Source organism: Canis aureus, chromosome 29, assembly GCF_053574225.1.
Source record: "Canis aureus isolate CA01 chromosome 29, VMU_Caureus_v.1.0, whole genome shotgun sequence".
NCBI classification, from domain to species: Eukaryota; Metazoa; Chordata; class Mammalia; order Carnivora; family Canidae; genus Canis; species Canis aureus.
Genome location: NC_135639.1, coordinates 12,701,176 through 12,713,772, shown reverse-complemented (window position 1 = coordinate 12,713,772; position 12,597 = coordinate 12,701,176). Strand labels below are relative to the sequence as shown.

The following is a 12,597-nucleotide window of genomic DNA, read 5'->3' as shown; positions in this document are numbered from 1 at the left end:
TTCATTTCAATGGGAAGTGCTCCAGAGGTCTTGTCTCACCATGAGCCTCAGTATACTTGTTATCTCAATAGGGACTTGTTAGCCTTTGAATCTCTCCCTAATGGGTTCCCAGAAAAACCTAAGAACAGGAAAAGGATGAGAACCGCAGGCTGAATCAGAAAGCACGTTAATCAAGTTCTGAAAGAGAAGCTCCTTGCAAGTTTGTCCCTGGATGGTGCCATTAACACACCTTTTTTTGTTGTTGTTCTTAGCACCAAATTTAAAATAAAAGTTTACGAGAAACCTGAGTGGAAATAGATTCGATGAGCCTTGCATTTAGAGGTGCCATCTGTTCAATTTTTCACCCTCGCAGAGTGTTAATATCTTCTGTGCGAAGACACCATGTGTCAGCATTTTCTGTGGGTTTGGAGTTACCAAACAGTTCATTTTTTACTCTTTGGCCCAAGTCGGCCAAAATTCCCCGAGTGTGGACGTCTTGAGTTTTGTATGTGTTTCCAGTGACCTCCTTGCTTGAGGGAATTTCCTTTGAAAAGCCTATTAGGAGAAGCGACAGAATTTGGAACTGACCTGTGTGCACTTATCCAAGAAATGTTGGGGGAAGAGGAAGGTGCAGAGGATCAGACTCTCCCGGAGAATGGCTGGTATCTATCTTTATGAATAACTTCAGCGAGACTTAAATGAGTTTTAAAGGCCCTCATAAAAGAACTAGGGAAAGTCACCGGGGGGAGGAAACATACAATATTTCTATTGCAACTGCCAGTGATCTTTATAAACTCTAATTAAGCCCGGATGGGGTATAAGATATCCCAACTTTTATAAATGACTCTGTCAACTGGACAATATGCAATGTTCAAATTCCCACAAGAATCACATTCATTTTCAATAGCATTTTAGTGGAGGGAAGAATATAAATATTCAGTTGGAATAGTATTTCACTCGAGGAAGAATATAATCTATGACTTATTTCCGTACCAAGGCACACAGCTCTGGTTTCTTCGAGTTTGGCTCTTCCCCTTGGAGCTGCAAGAGAAAAGCAGACGCTGTTGCTGTTGACGGTGTCACTGCCATGACTGCTTTTAAAACAGCTCCTGGTTCCCCGGCTTCTCCCCACCAGCAGGGCAGGCGTGTAGATTTTAAAAATCATAAAATTATTTTTTCCCTTGGCCAATGCATTAGTGATTTAAAAGTTTTTGAAATACGTGTTTGCTCATATCATTGATGGAGATTTAAAATATAATGACACTGTGCCTATTTTCAAAGGTAAAAGGAAAGAATATGAAGCAACATACAGAAAGAGAAAGAGAGAGAGAAATAAAGAAAAAGAGAAAGAGAAAGAGAGAAAGAGAAAGAGAAAGGAAAAAAAAAAAGAGCCCAAAAGCACATAGACGTCTGGGTGCATAGACATACAGGGCTAAAGTGGTCGTAGGAACTGGACGAGAAAGTTTATCCTTTAGTATAAAAAGGATAAAATCAACACAATTTTCAAAATGAGCTCTCTTTAAAAAATGGCATGCACATTTGAGATGTGACAGCAATCTCTTCTGTGGATGTGACCAGGGAAAAATTATGAAGGCAGCATGCCTGAGCCGCTTTCCCAAAAAAGCAGAAGTCTGAGCAGTGAAAGGAAGCTAAATGCTGGAGAAGTGAGCAGTCCTTTGGAGGCTTCGATGGCTGTGGCTGTGCTTAACTTTCAGCCAAAAAGAGATGCAAACGGGACCAAAACAGATGTAAGTCTTGGGCTGCTGAGTACTCCATGGGCTTCATGCACTAACCTGAAGATTTAGGCCCAGGAAGGGCACCATTGGTCAAACCACGTGGGTTGGGGGACGCTTCGTTAAAATAGTTTACGTCCCTTGGTCATGAATCCATCCCAGCCCATGGATTATCTTTATGATCAGGACTTTACTTCCCATGGGAGTTCTTATCACCACCTCTACACTCACTCTCCGTGACCCTCATTGCTTCCACTATGCTCTGTCCTCTCTTCCCTGGGCGGAATCCCTAGGCAACATCTCTCCAGGGTCCTTAGAGATAGGTACTACTCTAATCTCCATCTTACAGATGAGAAAGCAGGCACAGAAAAGTGAAATAATTGCCCAAAGTCACACACTGACTAAGGAGCAGGGCCGGGTCTTGAACCCAGACTCAAGTTCAAATACTATGCTCTCAGCCACTCTTCAATACTGGCCATCCTGGTTGTTTGTAGGAATATGTCATGTAGTGAACATCTGTTCCTATCATTATTAGCAATTGGTGTTGGCCTCTTGTGAAGTTGGTTCACTTGAGACAGTCTTCAAGAGACTACTGAGCTCTAGTTTTTTGTTCTAGAAAATACCAGTTTGGTTGCCTACAACTATATTTCATGAAATAGGCATTCAATAAACATTAGCAATGATTAGCTAACGTGGTCATAGCATTATTAGCATTCTTGCTTTCTTATGAGTTGAGTTAGCTTGAGATAGTCTATAAGAGAATACTCTGGCTTGTTGTTTAGACAGTATTTGGTTTCTAGGACAACCAGGCTGAGGACCAGACTTTGTCTGAGTGTCTACTGCAGAGTTATCCTGGGAAGTCTCTGCCTGAGCATGTCTGTGACACTTATCATCTCAGTGTTTTTGAATAAGACAATTCGTAATCAAGCTAGCTAAAAGAAAATAGAATAAGATTAGAAATTACATAAAAATTAAGATGAAGGGCAGCCCTGGTGATGCAGCAGTTTAGCGCCGCCTGCAGCCCGGGGTGTGATCCTGGAGTCCTGGGATCGAGTCCCACGTCAGGCTCCCTGTGTGGGGCCTGCTTCTCCCTCTGCCTGTGTTTCTGCCTCTCTCTTTCTCTCTCTATGTCTCTATGAATAAATAAATAAAATATTTTAAAAATCAAGATGATTATATAATTATACTGAATTATAACAGTAATAAGATACATATTTTAGTTGGACAATGAATCTAGTTCAGAGCTTCCTGATGGCCAAGTAGAAAAAGAAAACCCAGCAAGACAGTTACCTTTAATTGGTAAAAAGTAGTTTATCACTTCTTTAGGAGGGGCAAACTTACTGGTACTGAAGCTTAGAGTTTATTGTCATCAAATAACAATAGGATAATGCATCTCATTAAAAAGTAGTTTTATGAAAGATCCAGACATATTTATAGTGATGCTTCTAATTCCAACCAATGATAGAAAGGTAGACACAGTATTGAGTTGGAGCACTGTTTAGTGGAGTTTCTGTCTACATCAGACTTTGGTACTATGACTTGCCATCAGGTTAGAGCCTAAGAGACTGAGAAGAATATGCCTTGGACATGTCAGTCAAGCGTCTTGAGTCTCAGGCATGCCTTTGGTGGGCAATACAGAGCATTCAACAATGAGCTGGCTGGTCAGAGTTGATTAGGAAGAGGTCTAGCCTTGTGAATGCCAACTGGAGATTGGATAAGAAGATTGATTTTGTTATGTTTATTAAGAAGCCCAACATGCATTTTTATCCCAACAATTTTACTTATATTTATAACAAGTATCTGTGGAACAAAGACACAGTAAAAGAGTATATTCATACCTCATATAGCTATGAACACATTGGAATGATTTCTCTACAGTTTTTCTATATAATCTTATTTTTTCATTTTATTTATTTATTTATTTGACAGAGAGAGAAAGAGCACAAGCAGGCAGAGCAACAGGCAGAGGGGGAGGGAGAAGCAGGATCCCCACTGAACAGAAAGCAGGACACAGAGCTCAATCCTAGGACCCTGGGATCAAGACCTGAGCCAAGACAGCCACCTGACTGACTGAGCCACCCAGGCACTCTTTCTATATAATTTTAAATAACTTTTCTACTCACCAAAGCATGTATATATATTTAATAATAAATCTATGTTTATATCTATAGCTCTAAATATCCATCTTAATATATATGTATGTGCGTATATTTATAACTGTGTGTATGTATTTTGATTCCATAGAAGATTCTTTGAGTTTCCCTGCTAAAGAAGTTTGAAAACTACTGGTTCATAAATTATTTTTATTTTTCCCCAGACTTTTGTCATCTAATTTTGAGGGATTTAATTTAACCATACTTTAATTGTTGCCAAAACAATTTATTATTATGCCAAATTAAAAGTATTTATTTATTATGCTAAAATGGACATTCTCATCCATAATTCTCTGTGTACATCTTGACTGTTTCTTCCAGATAAATGCAGAGAAGTGGAATGGCTGATTCAAAGGATGGGAAGTTTTAGAACTTTTGGTATAGATTTTCCAGAAAAACTATGTACCAATACTTTCCTCCAGCAGTGGGCTTGCATGACTTTGTGACTTATGAACAGCAACAGTCAAGCTGGTCTCCATTTGCTGGGCACCTGTGCTCCACCCTGCAGTTTATAGACGTCTTGCCAACAACCTTGCAAGGTTGGCCATCCTGCCCCATACAAATGAGGGTGTGAGGCTCGAAGTTGTGCAGAGTTACAAAGCAAGGAACAAGACGTGCTGGAATTGGAAGCCATTTCACAGGATCTGTCCGGCCTGTCTGCCTCCCACATTCAAACAGCAGTTGGCTCCTGACTCAGGAAAGAGAATCACCTGTTCTCTCATTCCATTTCCATCGATACCTCATTGGGTTTCCATTTCCGGAGTGCTATCTGAGCCTAACGGGGCTCCCTGTCCCACTCCCTTAGTTTAGAATGAGCCTCTCACCTTCCCTACTACAAGGTCCTCCTGGCTTTGATTGACAGGCAATATCATTTTAGAGTGAAAAGTATTATGTTGGGCCTTCCTAGATTGTGAATATAAGATCAGGGCTCCTCGATCCCGTCTGGGCCAGAAGCCAGCACAGGTCCTGAGTTCTCTCTGTATCCGGCTTAGAGGACCCCACCACAGAGAAGGCAGGAGAGGATGGGGGAAGCAGCAGCAATTATATTAATTAAAATAAAATACTCACTTTCTTTTGGTCTCATATTCAGCAATAATTCACTCAGTGGAATTAGTTCTTTTTTACTTAAGGGCAATATGCCTGACTCATGGGTGTCTCTGTGAGCCAGATTTCATGGTCTGTGTCAGAAATCTCTCTCTAAATCCTTGTAAGTTGTGGTTCATCCTATAAAATGCATTTTTGAATGCCCATGGGACTTATCCATAAAACTCCCTCAGCTGGCTGACGTTTCTCTTTCTTCCCACCCCCAAGTTTGGAGAACACAGATCACTTTAAATGCTGTGTTAAATCCAACCCATAAGATCCGGAGCAAAGAACACAGACTAACAAGACCTGTCTGGGCAGAGGCGCATCATGGCTGCCGGCTCCACCATCTTCCCAGCTGGCTTCATGGTCAACCCAGGACTCTCATCTTCTGCTGATTCTGATCTTTACCATTCTGGCCCTTTGAGGAATCAGCCATGCCACCACTGACACCCCTCTATATCAGCCTCCACACTTCAGCTGGGGGTAACTCCTCTGCCTTTGAACTCATCACTGACTCACCCAGACTCTCTTGTTTCCCTGTCTGCTCTGTCATTATCTTCTTACCTCCTGGCCAGAGGGAAGCTTACCTGTCTGTTCAACGAGATTCAACCCAGCCGTGACTCACCCCTTCCATGCCAGTGCTGATTAACACTGAGACTTCTGAATGGTGACACTCTGGCACCAACAAGCCCCTTCAGAGAGAGAACGTCTCCCACACATGAGAGTCCTCAGTCTAATGTTGTCACTTCAATGACCCCTGTCCTCATGGCACTTAAATTTTAGAAGTCGAACATTCTAACAAGTTCTTAAAACACACACACACAAACGATAAGGCAAATGTCAACCTTCAAATTAATTTAAAAATCTTCCTTTCCCTCACACCATACATAAAAATAAACCTCAAATGGGTGAGAAATTGACATGTAAAACACAAAACCATACATGGACTAGGATAAAACACAGGTGAGTTTCATTATGTAACTGGGACGTGGGAAGGTTTTCCAACTATGACTCCAAATCCAGATGTAACAAAGAAAACATTGAGTTAAAACTTTGTTTTGTGTGTGAAAAAGATCATAAGTCAAAACACAAATGTTAAACTGGAATAAAATACTGTAGTTGCCACAAACATCACAGACAAAGGTTTATTACCTTTTATGCATAAAGAACTCTTAAGAATTATGGGGGAAAAAAGAATAAACTTAACAGAAAAATGGGAAAAGACATATACAGAAAATTCACAAAAATTGTATAATTGTGTAGACATACACAGTATGCACAAATGAATATACAATTGACCTTTGAGTAATGTGGGGGTTAGGGGCACCAACCCTGTGCACAGTAAAAAATTCATATATAACTTTGCACTCTCCAAAAACTTAACTATGAACAGCCTACTGTTGACCAAAAGCCTTACCAATAACAGTCCATTTACACACATTTTGTGTATGTACTCTGTACTGTAGTCCCATAATAAAGTAAGCTACAGAAAAGAAAATGCTTTTAAAAATATTGTAAGGAGAAAATACATTTACAGTTCTGTGCTGTATATATGGGGAAAAATTCCATGTGTAAGTAGACCCACACAGTTCAAACCCACGTTGTTCAAGGGTCAACTGCATGACCCTTACACACTAAGAGACGTTTAACGTCACTTAGATAAGAAAAATGCAAATTAAAACTGTACAGAGATACAATTTCCCCTGAATCTGATAGGCAAAATGTCAAAAATTTGATAACATCTTCTTGATGAAACTTCGAGGAAATGGGTACTCATACATTGCTAGCAGGCAGCATCTAATTATGCATGCATTTACCTATTGGCCTAGAAATCCAACTTCTAGGAACTTCCTCTGAAGATATACCTCTAGGAATATAAATAATTATGCAGAAAATTATTCCTTGAAATTGTGATTTATAATAGCAAATTACTAGAAGGAGTCTAAATGCCAATACTTAGGAGAATGGCTGAATAAACAATGAAACAGACTCACAGGGAAGTAACATGCAGATGTTTAAAAAAGGGGATGAAGAAGACTTATATGAACTGGTAGATGATAATTCTCATGATATATTGTTAAGTGAGAAAGAAAATCAAGATGGAAATATATATATATATATATATATATATATATATATATATATATATATAATGTACTACTTGTGCGTAAGACAGAAGGAAAAATAAGATATTCCTGCAAAAGAAATACAGGAAGCATAAGCCAAGAAATGAGTTAAACTGGCTATTTACAAGAGGTAGGTGGGAACATAGTTGAAGGAATAAAGAAAAAAATAAGATTTTCATGAGTGTATAGTTTTGACTGTTGAATCATGTTTATATTCACACATGGAGTTAAATCAGAAATGATGGAGAAGACCCTAAATTTGTATACAAATGGAAATAAGCTGACCTAACTATACATGAAATTGATAGCATAATCACATAGAAGGAAGAAAATAATCTAAATAAGTTTCGAGCATATTCCTACCTATACACTGTCAGCGGGATATAGGCTGAAGACATAAAGGACCTCAACTTGACTCAGTAGGTTAGTTATTGACAACAGTACTGGTAGAGTGTTTCTGAAATATTGTATGGTGAGATTGAAAAAATATGTAAATATACTGATGTTGCTGGGAACCAGGCTACCCCCCCACCCCACCCCCACCCCGTCTGTGGATAAAGGGAGATAAATAATAGGAAAAAAAGGAGAATCATGATTTTGGGTTAGACCTGAAGGTATCAGGTGTGTGTGTGTGTGTGTGTGTGTGTGTGTCCTGTTCACACACCCCTGTATGAGGTGTGGGAGATGGGACATGTTAGGCTCAGCTAGCCTTCTGGGGAATGGGTCCATCCTAGGTATTGAAGAAAATGGGATGATTAAAAAGCATGTTATAGTTTGCAAAAAAAGGAGACACAAAGTCACAGGAAACTGGATCCTATTTTTAGCACATTGTTTGAGGTAGCTTAGCCAAGTGGGAAAAGCTTAGGCTCTAGAGAGACCCAGAGAAAGGACTTGCAGTGCCAGCACGTCTTGTTCCTTGCTTTGTAACTCTGCACAACTGGGTCTCTTTGAGCTTCACACCCTCATTTATATGGGGAAGGATGGCCAAACTCATAAGGTTGTTGGTGGGACCCTATGAGAGATGTCTATAAATTGCAGGCCAGAGCACAGATGCCCAGCAAATGGAAATTAGCCTGACTGTTGCTATTCATAACTCACAAAGTCCTGCAAGCCCACTGCAGGAAGGAGGTATTGGTACTTAGTTTTTCTAAGTTTGTCTGGAAGAAATGATCGAATTATACACAGAGTTATGGAGGATGATGTCCATTTATAGCATAATAAAGAAATACTTTAAAAGTGGGTAACAATTAAAATATGATTAAATTAAATTTCCTAAACCTAGATAATGAAATCTAGGCAGACATATAAATTAAATATATAAAAATAGTTTTAAAATGATAGTTTTTAGGGATCCCTGGGTGGCGCAGCGGTTTGGCGCCTGCCTTTGGCCCAGGGCGCGATCCTGGAGACCCGGGATCGAATCCCACGTCGGGTTCCTTGCATGGAGCCTGCTTCTCCCTCTGCCTGTGTCTCTGCCTCTCTCTCTCTCTCTCTCTATCATAAATAAATAAAAAAATAAAATAAATGATAGTTTTTAAAGTTTATTTTAGCAGGGGAATCTAAAGATAAAATGCAAATATATATGCATAGCTAAATGAGTAAATATACAGATAGATTTATTTTTCATTTAAAAATATGTAATTACTTTGGTAATTAGGGGAAATTACATTAAAATCATGCAGACGAACTGAAGATACTATCTCTGTCATTCCTTCTACGTTCATTAGTTGGTGTTTGTCGGTGAAGAAAATCTTTCCCTTCTCCCTCTCCCCCAGCACCCAAAGGCTTTTGTTTTTCTTTTTGTTTTGAGTATCACTATGGAGTTCTGGATTCTTTGTGCTATGATCCATAACTTTCTGCTGCTCAAATTGTCCCGAATTTGGCAATGGGAACTCCTTTAGCTGGCTCCTGTATCTTTTTGACATCTCCCCATCCATCTTTGAGGACTTCCTTGCTTTCTGGCTCAAGATACTCTGGGCTCACTCTGCACTTCTCTCTCCCCTGGCAGTTTCTCTGAAGAACCCCAGTTTCTGTTAATGGAAACTTTGGTATTTAGAAAACAAGATCTGGACACTAGCAGGGCTCGTTGCCCCTAGAGTGTCACTGCTTCTAGAATCTTCCAATACACACTCAAATGTGTTACTATCTGAAGTCTCATTTAAAAAGGGTTTTTCATTTCCGTACAAGATAAAAAATACTAAACCTAAAGGTTTATAGCATTTACTCCCTTTTTCTCCCCTTTAGGTCTCCTTGTTGTATTCATTGGGATAAGGGGTGGAGAGATGAGTTGGACAATAAATAAAGAGGCCAAATGGATTTACACAAGGGCCAGTGCCTCTCTCTGGGATTCCGGGATGTAAGAGAAGCGAGTTGGAATTTCAGAGACACAGAGGAGATGTTAGGGAAGCAGCCACAAAGAGAAGCAGAGGTGTTTTCAGAAGGGAGATGCCTACTCAGGACAGAGTTTTAAGAAGTTTTGCTGTCTCTTATGTGATAAAATTTGCATTTTCTACCTCATCAAGAGACTTCAATGAAGACATTATTTCTCTAGACCTTTGGATTGGTCTCATGTTTCTTTCAATGGGGACACCAAGCAGAAATGGTTCTTAAGGCAAATTCAAGAAGGCCTGGAATTATATTGGATTATAATCATTAAGGGAGCATTTCGTGTAAGGAGCTAAATATCACCAATTCCTATCGTCAGAGTGGTGGAATGAAAAATAAATACACTCTGGAATCCAAAATGGTTTTGTAATCCATCCCACCACCTAGTAGTTACACAATCTTGGCCAAGGTACTCAACTTTTCCAAATCTTGTTCTATCTGGAAAAAACATAGACAACTTGGGAACAGTCCGAGTTTACCAGTGTCCTTTCAATGGAATGTGGGGCATTGTTGAAACCAGTGTCTCAACTGGGGTGATTTTTGTCCCAAGCATTATTTGGGCATTTCAGAGGATATTTCTGGTTGTCACAACATGAGCATTGCTACTGGAATCTACTAGATAGAGAGCTGGGATGCCGTAAAACATTCTATAATGCACAAATCAGCCGTCCACTATGAAAAATCATCTGTCCCAGAATGAGATTAAGAAAACCAGGTCTAAACACATCCTTCCTGGGGGCTGATCTGATTCTTTAGGGATCTACACCTTTCATTGTTTTTTAACTACTTTACAACTCTACAAGTTGCAGGAAACTTACAGGGATGCAAGTGATTCTCGTCCATACAGATATAAGTGCATTTTATCCCAGAAGAGAGGCAAGTGGTTAATACCAGGGAGATACTGACTAGTTGTGCATCTTTAGCAAATTCATTTCAGCATTCTTGATTACTTCTATATGCATCTATTCAAAGGCCTTTCTTTATACCTATTGCATCTTACTAGTTTTCTCATTAATTGTTGAGTTAAAAGATTTGACATGGGTATTTTGCACACAAGCTGTGATTCTATTCATAAAAAAAAAATTAGACTTTAGCTCTACTATCCAAAAAAAGAAAAAAAATCTTCTCCAGATTACAATTGGGTTAACAGTCCAGCATGAAAAACCATCATCCTTGCATTTAGTAGTGTCAAGGCAATGCCACTCTACTTCTTTTCTCTGGTGGACTATGAAGCAGGTTATTTGTCTTGATACTCTGGGACTCTCTTTTCTTTCCTTTTCTCTATTCCCCACAAAGTTTTTCTTCCCCCTTCTAAAAACTCCTGTACATGCCAGATCTCTTCCCTCCCCTCTAATAAAAATCATTTTCAGAAAGAGACCTACTAACAGTCATTTACAACTTAAAGTCAATTTAGTTCAATAGGTCACCTCTTCCAGGCGCCCCCAATAAAAGAAATAAGGTATTAATACACACTTTGTGGGGGAAGCAGTTTTGTAGAAAGAAGGGGCTCTCTGATAATACAGATACTGTGCCACAAAGGAATTGCCCACCCTATTTTGAGCCCACATAGGGCCTTGGTTTTTCTCTGGTAAGCATTGAGATCAGCGGGGGACGATGACAAGTAATGTATCTGAATATAAAGGACCCATGAAACCTAAATTAAAAGGGCTTTAGCAAAGCGAAGTATGCACATTATATTTTTAAAGATCACATGCAATGACAGGGCAGTTAAAGATGAATGGGATGGGAAGGGATTTTGCTTTTAGGAATTTTGTGGCCTTTTGAAAACATTTGAAAATGTAATATTTTCTAAAGGATTTCTTAATCATTCCTGTCTTGTCCATCATGGGAAAAAAAATGTGATGTTTGCATTTTTCTGCATTTCTGAATCTCTGCCATTTGGACTTATTTAAGTAAACTGTCTCCTGAGATGTAATACAATGTGAATAAAACACAGCCTGATCCATAGCAAATACAAATCGTATTCATTTATCCTTTGGAGTACAAACTTCAACCGTAACTAAATACAATATGCTGGCTCTTTTTGTGCTTTTTTATGAACTTTTGAAGCAGGTTTGTGATGAATAGATTTTATAGGATTATGCAGTTATAGTTGGCTTTTAAATATTTCAGAAAGAAATCATAAACATGACCTCATATGTTAATAAATCAATTATGGAATGCTGTTTTATACATATGTTCAAAATATGACCCTATCCAGAAACTCCTTAAATGCGTCCTAAGAAATAACTTTAAACTCTTATTCAGGAGGCTCTGGTTTTCAAAACACTGTATGTTGGAATTCTGCTGCTCCATATAAAGAAAGAAAAAGTTTCTTTAACCTAAATATATATTGTTTCTAATACATTAAATATTAAAGCCATGTTGATGGTGCGACATTTGCTCTCCATTAGGCCTTTTCTCTCCTTATTTTCTCCTGCCAAGTTGAAGCTACGAAGTAAAGGCAAGAACAAGAACAAACCTACCAAATGGGTTGAGTCATTGACACAGACCTCTTGGGCTTCCATGTTCTCGGTTCTGTTATTTTTTTATATTTGCATTACTCTTTGATTCAAAAGGTCATGAACCACGAGGAGAAGTTTAATGGCTGTGATTTGCCTAAATGATTAAGATTTCTATAAGACCACTTTTTGCTTCCGAGCAGTTGAACTTTTAGAACTGTTACTTACTCGTTTCTCTGTGTGATAGTCAAAATGACTCCAGGACAGCTCCAAATGCTGACAACAAAGACTCTTTTGTTCTCTATAAATGTACTTTAAGAATATTTAATATTTCTTTATTAATTATTGATCTTTGGCCCTCATTATTCAATATTTAACAGCATGATCAACCAGGAAAATAATTCAGCAAACTCATCTTTAAAAGTGGAAATGGATCGCCTGGGTGGCTCAGTGGTTGAGTATCTGCCTTTGGCTCTGGGCGTGATCCCAGGTATCGAGTCCGGCATGGGGCTCCCTGCATGGAGCCTGCTTCTCTCTCTGCCTGTGTCTCTGTCTCTGTGTGCGTGTGTCTTTCGTGAATAAATAAAATCTTAAAAATAAGAAAAAGAAAGGAAGAAAGAGAAAGAAGAAAGAAAGAAAGAAAGAAAGAAAAAGAAAGAAAGAAAGAAAGAAA

At 39.0% G+C, this 12,597-nt stretch overlaps 1 long non-coding RNA gene across 1 annotated transcript in view; it reads right to left on the bottom strand.

Annotated features, from left to right (window-relative positions):
* Positions 1–812: 812 nt before the first annotated feature.
* The window catches only part of LOC144301044 (uncharacterized), a 27,270-nt gene continuing 15,485 nt past the window's right edge, over positions 813–12,597 (bottom strand). Inside the window, exons 3-4 of the long non-coding RNA XR_013367774.1 lie at positions 2,677–2,845; positions 813–1,020 (exon numbers count right to left, since the gene is read on the bottom strand). This is a non-coding gene — a long non-coding RNA (uncharacterized LOC144301044). The remainder of the gene's footprint in view (positions 1,021–2,676; positions 2,846–12,597) is intronic.